Source organism: Gorilla gorilla, chromosome 11 (assembly GCF_029281585.2).
Source record: "Gorilla gorilla gorilla isolate KB3781 chromosome 11, NHGRI_mGorGor1-v2.1_pri, whole genome shotgun sequence".
NCBI lineage: Eukaryota > Metazoa > Chordata > Mammalia > Primates > Hominidae > Gorilla > Gorilla gorilla.
Window position 1 is genome coordinate 30,001,970 of NC_073235.2, and position 12,904 is coordinate 30,014,873.

At 55.0% G+C, this 12,904-nt stretch overlaps 1 pseudogene; it reads right to left on the reverse strand.

Moving 5' to 3' along the window:
• Positions 1 to 1,015: 1,015 nt before the first annotated feature.
• Positions 1,016 to 1,133, reverse strand: LOC115933797 (uncharacterized; annotated as a pseudogene).
• Positions 1,134 to 12,904: the final 11,771 nt, after the last annotated feature.

Genomic DNA, 12,904 nt, shown 5'->3' on the forward strand with positions numbered 1-12,904 from the left:
TTGGGCAGACATTTGCTTTTGGCTGAGGCTGGCATTGCTGAATGATGCAGTCAGTGTGGCCCCAGGGTGGCCACCCTAACTCCCCAGAGTCTACCCTCCTGTGCCTGTGCAGCCCCCTGCTTCTGCAGTTAGGACCTCGCTGGGCTGTTCCTGGGGCACTGGGGAGTTCTCCTGGCAGGCAGGCCCTGGTGTGAGTATGAAGCTGCATGACCATCAGTGACTCCCCAATTCTCTTCCTTGCCTCCCCTCCTCTGGCCCTTCCCTCACCACATGACTGCATTTCCAGGAGGCCCAAAGCTCCCTAGCACAATCCCTTTCCTGCTCTGTCTTCCCAAGAAGCTGCCCCGTGCATGGTGCTCTCGTGAGGACACTCGGATGCAGGAATCACTCTGTGTCCTCAGATGAGTGCTGGGTTTGTGTGGCAGTGTGGCCCCTCTGCCTGGCAGTGGCACCATCTGCTCCCAGTCCCTCAGGCCTGCAGAGCTCTCAAAGAGAGCCCGTCTGGCCTGGGCCTCCCCCTCTTCTCTGCCAGGGCTCAGAGGGAGGTGGTGCAAGGGCCAGGTGGCACCCACCTGCTCCCCTCCTCTCTCACCACCAGGCAGCCCCCCACCAAGCCCCCGCTGTGGGAAGCTTGAGGGTGGCTGATATGGCCAGGCGCGGGTGGTGGTCACTGGGCTGTTTGCTGATGATATTCCCAGGTCTCCACTTTTGGGGATGTGGAAGGGGACCCATCCTGGTTTCCCTGTGGTTGGCTGGGGCAGAGTAACTGGTTCTGGCTTCGATGGTAGCGAAGTGATGAGTTGAGAGTGGCCTCCAGGCTGGGCACTTAATTTCTAATGTGAGGCCTCTCAAAATTCTTTCTGCCTCTTCTACTAATCAGCCAAATTCCAGAGGGGAGACTCCAAACTCTAGCCTTGGCATGAGGGAACATGTAGGGGAGCCCTACCCTTCTCGTGGGATTCAGTGTGAGCAATGCTGCATCTCTGATTTCTTTTCTATTTTTATTTTTTACGAAAGCCTACAGCACCCAGTATTCCCGGGTGGTCTCCCATCCAAATACTAATCAGGCACAACCCTGCTTAGCTTCTGAGATCACACGAGATCAGGCATGTTCAGGATGGTATGGCACAGACTGTATCTCTGATTAAGTCACTACAGTGAGGTTGTTGACTGTCTCAGGGCAGTAAAGCTGATCCCGACTGACACAGGCCCTGTGGAAAATGCCTTTTGTTCAGAACGAAGGAGCTGCTCCTGGCTAGAGGAGCCCTGGTGATTCATGTGGTGCAACCCTTTACAGAAGGGGAAATTGAGGCCCAGAGCGGGAAGGATGGAGTCTTAGGTCACAGAGCCAGTTGGCTGGTGCCACAGCTGGGAGGCAATTGCTTGTCTTGTTGGTATCTTCTTTGTTGGGTCACATTGCTTCCAGAGACTGGATTTGTGGAAATGCTTCTAAAGCAGAACAGAAAAACAATGGCCCAACTTTGGGGTGAGGGAGAGTTAATAAAGAGAATTTTTATTAAACACTCATTTTCAACCTTAGCCTGAGGTCAAGAAGACCATCCTGCTGCTGTCACTGAGGCTGCAGGCTTCCTGGCAGGGGCGTAGCTGGGTCGGCCCCTGGAAGCCGTTGAACAAAGTTTGCAGCCTTCTCTGAAGAGCACACTGAGTTCCCTGGGAGACCAGCCAGGGGAAGAAACAGGGGCTGGTGCTGGCTAGGTCCTTTCTGGGCAGGCTCACATTGCTGCTTGTAGGTTATATTAGCCTTGTCTTGTTCTTTTTTTTTTTTTTTTTTTTTTTGAGATGGAGTCTCATTCTGAGCCCAGGCTGGAGTGCAGTGGTGTGATCTCGGCTCACTGCAACCTCCACCTCCCAGGTTCAAGTGATTCTCCTGCCTCAGCCTCCTGAGTAGCTGGGATTACAGGCATGTGCCACCACACCTGGCTAATTTTTGTATTTTTAGTAGAGATGGGGTTTCACCATGTTGGCCAGGCTGGTCTCGAACTCCTGACCTCAAGTGATCCACCCTCCTCGGCCTCCCAAAGTGTTCAGGGATTACAGTCGTGAACTACCACGCCTGGCCAGCCTTGTCTCGTTCTGAAGGCGAGTGCATGGAGGTTTGCGAACATTGACTTGTCCAGGGTCACACAGCTGGTAGGTGATGGAGCTGGATTTGAATGTGGGTGGTGTGGCCCTAGGACTGGTTCCTGGAGCTGTCAGCTGCAGCCTGGCTCAGCATCCAGATTTTGCCACCTTTTAGCTGTGTGTCCGTGGGTGTTGCCTCACCTCTGAGGTTGTTTCCTTGCCCCTCAGGTGGATCCTAGGGCAGATCCTAGGCCTGCCATCTTGGTGTTCCCATGAGTTTTGCAGACAATGTGTGTGAATGCTGGTTAGGGCCAAAGCAAGGCAGGCAAGGCTCATGCATGTAGAGTCCTGGGAGTTCCTCCAGCACAGAACCTCTTGGAGATCTGCTGCTTCCACCCTCGGGCCGGCATGGGTGCCTCAGCCTGCACCCAGCAGTTTCCCCGGAAGAGAAGCTCAGTTTCCCTGAGGCTTTGGCAGCAGTTCCCAGAAAGGGCTGGCCCCTTCTGGGAAGGAAGGAGGAGAGAGGGTGGCGGCAGGGAGCAGCTGGTGGCTGAGCAGAGAGGTCAAGGGAGGGGAGCGGACGCTGCCGGGAAGCACATATTGATTTCCTCCTTTTAAAAATGGACTCAAGTGGAATCATTCATAATGTGCTCTGCCACCACTGACAATACCCATTCCCATCACTGTCAGGGAAATGGATTTGCAGCACTCAGAAAAAACCAACATGTTGCCGGAGACGAGCAGAGGCGGCTTGGTTCCATCCTCAGATGCTTTCTGGTGGCTTTCTGGAGACAGAGGGCGGCAGGATGAGCTGTCTGGGGCTGTTCCCGGGACAAGATCTGCAGTGAGCCTTGCAGCCCCGACAAGCAGCCACCCCATCGTGGGCCGGGTGTTGAAAGGGGAAGCCCAGAGGGGCCTGACAGAGCCCTGGGGTCGGGGAGGCCACCTGGGGAAGCCAGAGTCTGAGATGAGTCTCAGGATTGGCCATGTAGAACCTTCTAGGTGGAGAGACACCATGCCCGGCCCCTGGCCAGGCGGCTCCCTGCAGGAAACCAGGGGGAGCCCAGTGTGGCTGGGACTCTCAGGGTAAAGGCAGGAGATGGGGAGGCTGGAGAGAGGGACAGGAGCCCCCGGGGGTCCCAGTGTCTTTCCCTGCTACCACCCTCCAGGGGCTGTCAGTCCAGGTGTGGGGAGGCACCTTTGGGTGGGGTATAGCCCCTGCTGATCACCCATGATGCCCACCCTGGGCCTGGAGCTGGGCAAAGGGACACTGACCGGAGGCCACTGTTCTGCCTCCCTTGGGCTTGGCTGAGGCTGCCCAGCAACAGTGGACACATTCCCAGCCATGGCCCCTCTGGGTGGTGCCGCCTGCTCTGAAGACAGCCCAGGCCGGTCCCCTGTCCAGGCAGACCATCTCCCCTGTCAACAGGGCTCAGGAGGCCATCGCACCCAGGTACATCTCAGTGTTCATTCATCCACCCAATCATTCCTTGGGAGGAACATCGACACCTGGGCCTGGGCAAGGTGCTGGGGAGCCAGCCCCATAGCGTTATGGCAGGAGCAGGTGGGAAGCAGGGCCCACAGTATTATGGTGGGGGCAGGTGGGGGGCGGGACCCACAGTGTTACGATGGGGGCAGGAAGTGGGGCGGGACCCACAGCGGTATGGCGGGAGCAGGTGGGGAGCAGGACCCACAGCATTATGGTGGGGGCAGGTGTGGGGGGGCAGGACCCACAGCATTATGGTTGGGGTAGGTGGGGGGGCAGGACCCACTGCGTTACAGTGGGAGCAGATGGGGGGTGGGACCCACAGCATTATGGTGGGGGCAGGTGGGGGGTGGGACCCACAGCATTACAGTGGGGGCAGGTAGGGGACGGGACCCACAGCATTATGGTGGGGGCAGGTGGGGGGCGGGACCCACAGCATTTTGGTGGGGGCAGGTGGGCACACACAGGCTTTGGAGCCAGGCAGACTAGGATCAAATCATACACTGTGGGTGACCTCTAGAAAGCCATCGAAGATCTCTGGGCCTCAGTTTCCTCAACAGCAAAACAGGGCTAACTCTTGTCAGATGGCTGTGGGGCTCCAGGGATATGGTGGCTATGAAGGACCTGGCAGGTATTAGGCCCCCACCAGAGCCCCAGGAGCTCAGCCCAGGTGCTCTTCGTTTACCTGGACACTTCAGGCAGGCTGCGCCACAGGGCCTTGGCACATGCTGCCACCTCCCTGTCACCCCAGCACTGCCCCCTGCCCTGCCGTATCCTCTCGCCACAGTGCTCACTGATGTCCCACGGAGATGGGTGTCTTTTCTTTCCCTCGCCAGAATGTGAGCATCGCCAGGGCTGGGGTTTCGATTTGCTTTGTTCCCCCAGTCTCTTCCATGCCCAGAACAGTGCCTGGCCAGTGGCAAGGGTGAGGGGTGCTGCTGAGTGGCTAGAATGTCTGAGAGCAAAGCCATGGCCATTTCTTCTCACTAACCCTGAGCAACAGGAGAGGGGTCTGGGCCGAGGGCCTTAGTGGAAGGGGGCTGTCAGTCCTTTTGAGCCTCCACGAGGTGGGAAGAGAGAGGCTGGGCCTTGGAATCAGAGAGCTGGTTCCACCCCTGCAGGGAGTGCAGGTGGGAGGCTCAGGCCCCAGGTGAATCGGGCTCCGTCCCTGCCTGTGAGAAGCTCCTGGTCTGGAGGGGGCCCCAGCCATGAGAAGAGTTGGAAGCCACCCAGGATGATGTCAGAACCAGACCCAGACAGTGACTTCCCGGGTCAGGGTGCCCCTTGGCAACCTCAGAGGGCTGCTTGGCAGTAGCCCAGTTGGCCCCTTAGGGAGGCACCCCCAACCTTCCCTGGCCACGTGGGTGGGTATTCATGGGCCTGGCTGCTGTGTAGGTCAATGAGACCCAGGCTCCTTAGGAGCTGTGTGCTGGCATGTTGTCTCTGTCCTCAAGAGCTGTTTCCCCCTGGTCATTACAGGTACACGCAGATGGCAGAGGACCTGTAAAACCCCTGAGGGGTTGAGGACGTTGCCTGGGCTGAACAGTTGAGGGATGCAGCAAGGGACTAAGTCAGGGTGCCCACCCCGGCACACACAAGCGTGGGCCTGGGATTTACCAAAGGACGGAGTCCTCTGTCAGTGGTGAACACGAATCTTCCTGGGAGAGGGGCCCGAGCTGGATCTGAGTCCTGTCTGGCTGATGCCCTCTGACTGTGGGTGGTGACTGGCTCACTGAGCCTCAGTTTCTTCACCTGTAAAGCGGGCGTGGTAACAGTACGGCCTCAGGGGCTGTCTTGGGGTAGAGTGCACACTGAGCACTGCTTGTTCTCGCAGTTACCATGGGGATTCGAATTCACTCCACGGCATGAACCACATGTGCTGGAGGGGCCTTTCCCGAGATCCTTTTGGATGGTGGAGCCTCTGCAAGTAGACTGTAACCAGGAAAGGAGGGCGGTGGGCCCAAGGCACAGCCAGCCCTTCGAGTTGCGTGAGCGGAGGAGCAGTGGGTGGTGGCCTTGCTGGAGAGAGAAGCCTCCGGGAGTGGGCCGGGGCCCCGCGCTCCTAGCCTGACCCTCCCGGTCTAACTGAGCCATCTCAGGGAAGGCCGTCTATAGAGGGCAGCCTTAGTGGGGCTGTGGCGCTGTCTTCCCAGTGCTGGTGGGGAAATACCGCAACTCCGAAGCCCCGCGTGTGTCTGGCTCCCAGCCCTTCCCTTCAGAGGCCCAGGCCTCTGGCATCAGGCTTACTTCCGGCTCCTGGCCAAAGCTGCAGCAGCTCCCAACAGGACAGTGACATCTGTCTCTGGGATCAGAAAGTGGTGGCTGAGGCTCACCCCATCCTAAACAGGAAGAGAGCAGGCAGACGAGGCTGGGTCCCTGTCACTAAGGCCTCTACAGAGGCAGGGCCACTCAGGGTGGACATGGCCACCCAGAAGGGTGGCCTGGGCTGGGCTAGCCTGGGAGGGTGAGGAAAAGGAATGGATGAAGAAGACTGGGAGATGCACCTAGCTTTGATGCCTCTGCTTCATGGGTCTCTTTGATGCCTCTGCGTCATGAGGCTGCTGTATGCTCTCGCTGGATGGTGCGTTGGATGGCCAATGGCAGGCAGACAGCGTTCCCGCCTCGGCTCTGAGACCAGGCATCTCCTCAGCACAGAGAGCCCCACTCCTTCAAGGGTCACCACTGGAGGAGCCACTGCCTCTTTCCTTGAGTTATCACAACAATCCCAGGTCACCCCCAGTGTCACCCCGTTTTACGGAAGAGACAGCTAGGAAGTTGCGGAAGCTGCTCATGAGTGCTGGGTGAGGGCCAGACCCAGGGTCCTTCTGCAGTAAGAGCCCCGCCCCCCTGGGCCTGGGGCAGCGGCTGTGTTTTCAGGAAGGTTGCAGAGAATTTGGATCTCTGCCCCACTCCCGCCCCTGACTTAGGCGTCTTCCAGAACCCCCTAATCCCCTGCTTTATCTAAAGAAATGAGTGCTGCAGAGAGCTAGCCACAGGCTCCAGGGAGCCATTTCTAATGGGAAAACATGCCCATTTGCCTAAATGAATCAAATCCATTTCTCTCCCATACATATTTCATGGGCTTCCTCTGTGTAATTTAATTATCACTGTTGTTAGTGTTAATGCCCTGGTTGGTGCAGCTCTGCTCCCCAGACCCTCTGAGCCTGATGCTGCAGCAGGGCTCGAGGAGGAGCCGGAAGAATGGAACCATCGCTATGGCAACAGGATGCCATAATATTTCCTGATGATCTATTGCTTTAATCTTGAGGGCTCTGAGTATATTGCCAGCATTAATAAATAAATCTAAATAGCACCCTGGTGAGATTGATATTATTCCATCCATTTTACTGATGGATAAACAGCAGCTCAGGGGGGTTAAGTGCCTCGCCTGGGGGATGGGTAAGAAGGACTGTGCTGGAGACGTGTGCGAGGGCCACACCGGTTTCTGGGGGCCCCAGTGTCCCTGCTGGAGGGGCTGGGTCAGGTGCCCTAGAAGCCTTCTGGGAGCCGGTGGCACCATGATGTTGGAAAGTGCTCTGGACATATTTACTATTTGTGACCCTGTGTCTGGGTTGGGGCTAGCCCAACTTCTGGTAGTGGCAGCAGGAAGGGCCCTCTGGCCTTAACAGGGCTCCTGTTTCCTAAGTCCAGAATGTTACCCTGAGATGTTCTGTGCTTTGGTTTCGGTGTGTTCAGCAATACATTTCCTTGGAAGAAATAGCCTTTGATCCAGTCCCAGCCTCACCTTGTTGTGAGAGTAACCAGGATGAGTCTTGAGTCTGGGTTTTAGAAGTGGAGGGCAGGAGGGGCAAGGAGGCAGGTGCGTTCTGTGCCTGGTGTGTAGGTGGGTGAGCCCCTTGCCCCCTTCCCCAGCTGCATGCAGATATGTGTTCTCATTTTTTATTTTTCCAGCTAAGGGCTTGAACCTCCCCCACCTTATTTAGGAGGATTTCCAGCCCCTCTCCCTCCGGGTGAGGCCTCCCCGCCCTTTGGCTGTCCTGGGTCTTACTCCACTTGAGAACTTAGTCCCATTTCCTCTGTGGCTGCCTGACCCCACCACATAGTGTCACCGCTGAGCATGGGTCCTATGTAGCCTGATGGTGGCTTGTCCAGCCTGTTCCCCTCACTTCTCGCACACTGTCTCTCACCTGCCCAGTGGCCGGTCCAAGCGCAGTCACTTCTGCACTGTTGCTGCACTCAGTCCAAAGCAGCTGCTTGGTGGCTTCAGCCTCACCCTACTCAGCCTCCCACACATCCTCAGTCCGTCAGCATCCATTACATACCAGCCTTCGTTACCCACCAGCCTCCATTAACCACCAGCCTCCATAACCTACCAGCCTCCATAACCTACCAGCCTCCATAACCTACCAGCCTCCATGACCTACCAGACTCCATTACCCATCAGCCTCCATTACTCACCAACCTCCATTACTCACCAACCTCTGTTACCCACCAGCCTCCATTACCCATCAGCCTCCATTACCCACCAGCCTCTATTACCCTCCAGCCTCCATTACCCACCAGCCTCTATTACCCACCAGCCTCCATAACCTACCAGCCTCCATGACCTACCAGACTCCATTACCCATCAGCCTCCATTACTCACCAACCTCCATTACTCACCAACCTCTGTTACCCACCAGCCTCCATTACCCATCAGCCTCCATTACCCACCAGCCTCCATTACCCAGCAGCCTCCATAACCTACCAGCCTCCATGACCTACCAGACTCCATTACCCATCAGCCTCCATTACTCACCAACCTCCATTACTCACCAACCTCTGTTACCCACCAGCCTCCATTACCCATCAGCCTCCATTACCCACCAGCCTCCATTACCCACCAGCCTCCATAACCTACCAGCCTCCATGACCTACCAGACTCCATTACCCATCAGCCTCCATTACTCACCAACCTCCATTACTCACCAACCTCTGTTACCCACCAGCCTCCATTATCCATCAGCCTCCATTACCCACCAGCCTCTATTACCCAGCAGCCTCCATGACCTACCAGCCTCCATTACCCATCAGCCTCCATTGCCCACCAGCCTCCATTACCCACCAGCCTCCATGACCTACCAGCTTCCATGACCCACCAGTCTCCATTACCCACCAGCTTCTATTATCCACCAGCCTCTATTACATACTAGCCTTTATTACCTGCCAGTCTCCATTACTCACCAGCCTCCATTACATACCAGCCTCCATTACCCACCAGCCTACTTCTTCTTTAAAGCTGATGGCCCTCGTGGAGGTCTTTGTTGTCCTTTTCATTCTGTGATCCTTACTTCTCTGTTAAAAGGGTCCTAATAATGTGGGACAAAAAGCCCGCAGCTTGGCATCTGGGTCCCTTTCTTTACAGCACCACCTGTGCTCCTGCTCAAGATTACCTGCCCCTTACCCCAGGACCAGTTATGTCCACCAAGGAGCCTTGGGAACAGCATCAGACCAAAGTGCCCCTCAGGGCAGTGAGGCCATATCATTTTTGCCTGAGCTCATCTTAGCTGGTTTCCAGTCTCCTGCAGCGCCAGGGTGCTAACTGATGACTTCTCTAGCTGGCATGGGCGGCTCGGCCTCTCCGCTCCTCCCGTACAGTTCTGTGAGCTCCTGGGTCTCTCTGTTCATTGCTGGTGCCAAGCACTGTGCCTGTTGAGTAGATGTGCTTTGGGGAGTGTCCCCATTCCACATGACCTTTCTCTACACTCCCTTCTCTGACGTGGCTGGCTGGACCAGGTGTGGGCATCTGACCCCAGTGGTCCCCTCAGGTTCCTCCCAGTCATTTGGAATTGGGCATCTGCGATGTTGTGACATCATAAGAAATACATATGTGGTCTTAGTCCCTGGCTCCCGGCACAGAGCTTCTAGTACCCTTGGCATTCTCTGAGTGATGAGGGTGAGAGGAGCACCTTCTGTTACAGCAAGACCCTTTCAACCACACCTGAATTTATGCCAGTGAGATGACTCTTGGAGGACAGGGCTGGACCAGCTGTGTGATTAGAGGGTCGGAACTTTCAGCCTATCCCCCACCTGCTGGCAGGGAAGAGGGGCTGGGGATCAAGTTCAGTCTCGTGGCTAGTGATTTAATCAGTCGCAATACGTCATTGAGCCTCTGTGAAACCCCCACATGATGGGATTTGGACAGCTTCTGGGTTCATGAGAGGCCCCCATAGCTTGTCCTGTGCATTGCTTCTATTGGCTGTTCCTGAGTTCTATCCTTTGTAATAAATTGGTAGGTAAACAGTATAATAAACAATAAACCATTTTCCTGAGTTCTGTGAGCTGTTCTAGTAAATTATTGAACATAAGGAGGGGGTTTAAGAAACCTTTGATTTATTTCTGGTTGGTCAGAAGCACAGGTGACAACCTGGGGCTTGCAACTGGCATCTGAAGTCTGGGGAAGTCTTATGGCCCTGAGCCTGTGGGATCTGTGCTGACTCTGGGCAGTTAGTGCCAGAATTGAGTTAAATTGTAGGACACCCAGTTGGTGTCCACAGAGAATTGGAAAATTGGTCGGTGTGGAAAAAAACCTCCACACACTTGCTCTCAGAATTGTTGTGTGTACTGAAAAAACCAGTTTGTTTTTCTTTTAGCCTCAGACAACTGCAATTGTACCTGAACCAAGAGAACATGTAGGGCAGGTGGGCTGGGGCAGCCCCCTTTGGCTCCTGTGCCTGTAAGAAGAGGAGGATGCTAGTATTTAGCGGGAGGAAGGGAAGGAAAGAGAGAGGAAGAGGGAGAGAGACAGAGACAGAGAGAGAAGGAAAGGGTAGGGTGTGGAGGAGAGAAGAGGGGAGGAGAAGAGGAGGGAAGACAAGAAAGTAGAGAGCAGGAAGAAGTAGGAAAGAGAGACCAGGTGGCCCCTGCAAGAGAGGGGAGGGAAACCTGGTGGCTGATGCCTTCTCTGCTGTGTTCTGCTTCCCCAGCCATTAGCCCTGTCTAGTCCCTGGGCAGTCCTTATAATAGTCTGCTTTGATACTAGGAAGGAAAGAGGTAACTCAGGCGGCTTGAGTTGCTGAAATCCTGCACTTCCCAAATAAAGGTCTGTTTTCAGGACTGGTCCTTGCCTACTCCTGCAAGATTACCTGTGACATCTTAGAATATTCTGCTTCTAAGTGTTTTTGCATGCCCGAGGCTTTGGGTCAGCTGTGCCAGTTTGACTAGGTAAGTTTATCCTGACAATGTGCTGTATGGTGAACCCCTGCTTTTCTTAGGGGCAGGCTGGAGTCTGAGTAGTTGAGGTCAGTCATGCAGAAGCTGTGTGCTTATGTGACTGTCCTCCAATAAAACCTCTGGACACAAAGGCTTGGGTGAGCTTCCCTGTTGGGAACACTTCACAAAGGTTGTCACACATCATTGCTGGGAGTATAATAGTATATCCCTGAACCAAGAAAACATGTCACACTCCACTGAGAGGGGACACCTGGAAGCTCACACCTGCAGTCTCTTGGATATCACTCATGTGCCCTTTCCTTCTGCTGGTTGAATCCATATCGTTTCACTGAGATAAACCATAAATGTGATTATGACACCTTTTTCTGAGTCCTGTGAGCCCTTCTAGAGAATTGTCAAGCCTGAGAGTGATCTTAGAGCCCCTGACACAGTGGCTTAGGCATACTTTTCTCCCTTGCAAATAAAAGAGCCTTCTCTGAGATAGCTTGGCATGAAAGTGATGTACTGGAAAGAGTTCCAGCAGGAAACAGAGGGCACACTCAACCTGGGTGCTGGGGAGGGGTTGATGAGGGGACTGTTGAGGACAGCAGGGCAGCGTGGAGGGACCTGCAGGCATGCTGTGGAACCAGCCAGGGGCTGAACCAGAACCCAGGGGAAGCTCTGGTTGTAGGAAGAGCAGCTCAGAGAAGTCAGGGCTTCAGTTAGAGGGCACAGCTCTTGTAAGGGAAATGGCTGCACTTCAGTCAGGAGTAGGTCGAGGTGGCCCTCTGGCACAGCATGACTCAGCGGGTTTGGAGTGAAGGTGCACAACTCCACACATTATATAACCATGCCATGTGAGATGCATTAAGTGACCACTCACATGAGCTCGTGGTTGGCCCGGAGCTGCTATTGTCTGTAAAATGTACTGCTGGCACTGTACGTATGGCTCACGCCCAGAGAGAGAATAAAGCCATGTCGAAACTGCCTATGATTCCTCGAGTGTGTTTTCCAGCTACCCGCCACCTGCCCATCAAATCCCCTTGGACCTCAGTTTGGGCTTAGAACCTGATAGCCCTGACCACTGTGGCCTGGCAGGGTGAGAGCTGGAGGCCTGGGTCTCACCATCCACTCTCCTCCAGCCTCCAGGCTCCCACAAGGGCATCTGGTCAGCCAGATCCAAAGGAAACCCCAGGGCAGGTGGGTCTGCAGGGTAGATGGAGGCAGTCAGGAAATGCTGTGGAGCCGTGGACAGATCTGATGTCATCCTGTGGGGCTCCATGCATGCCCTGCATCAGAATCCTCACATGTAGCTTCTCCCATCTCATGTCTTCTGGCTGGCCACCTCCTGATCCCTGCACTCCTTCCCACTGGACCTTAACTCCCTGCCCACCTTGACCTGCTGGTGGGCTGTGTCCTCCCCTGCTACTCTTCTCAGGCACACCCACACAACAATAGCAGCCCTCCCCCAGGAGAGCAGCTTCAGCTCTGCCCACATTCCTGTTTCCAGACCCACCACTCCCGTTGGGTATTTCTGCTGGAATTCTGTAGGGCAGATGTGCCCGATAGCAATAACTTGAGCATATCCTGAGAATGACCCTGTATGGCAGATGCACCTGAATGTGCGTTGGGAGTTCAGAGCTAAGGAGTTTGGGATTGGCCAACCCAGAGACTCATTCCTTATCTATGAGAAACATCTAAGACCCTGTCCCGTCCTGTGGAACACAGACCATACAGGGGATCCAGACCCTTTGCTTTGGGTGAAATGAAGGTTACTAGGCGGGGGTTGTTGGGGAAGGGTGCTAAGTGAAAATGCTATATAAACTGCATGCATTTTACAAACAGTGGCAGTTCTCCTGTCCAGCCTGCTGCCACTGGACTGCCCTGTATGGAAGTTCCCTTCAAGAAACCCCATGTCTCCTTTGCTGGCTGTGGGTCTCTTATTTGGCCTCATGACCCTGGTGCCAGCCCTGTTGAGGTTAATAGGGGTCTGACATGACAAATTCCCATAGGCTCATGAAACTCAACAAGTCCCAGGACACACTGACCCTCATCCCCCTGCCTCCCCTTTTCCTGTGTTCTGTCCCTCCCAACTGACGTCCCACTTCTTGCTCACTAGCTTGATGCGTGACTCCCCACCAGTTGCCTCTCACTCCTTCCCACTCTGCCCAACCAACAATAAAG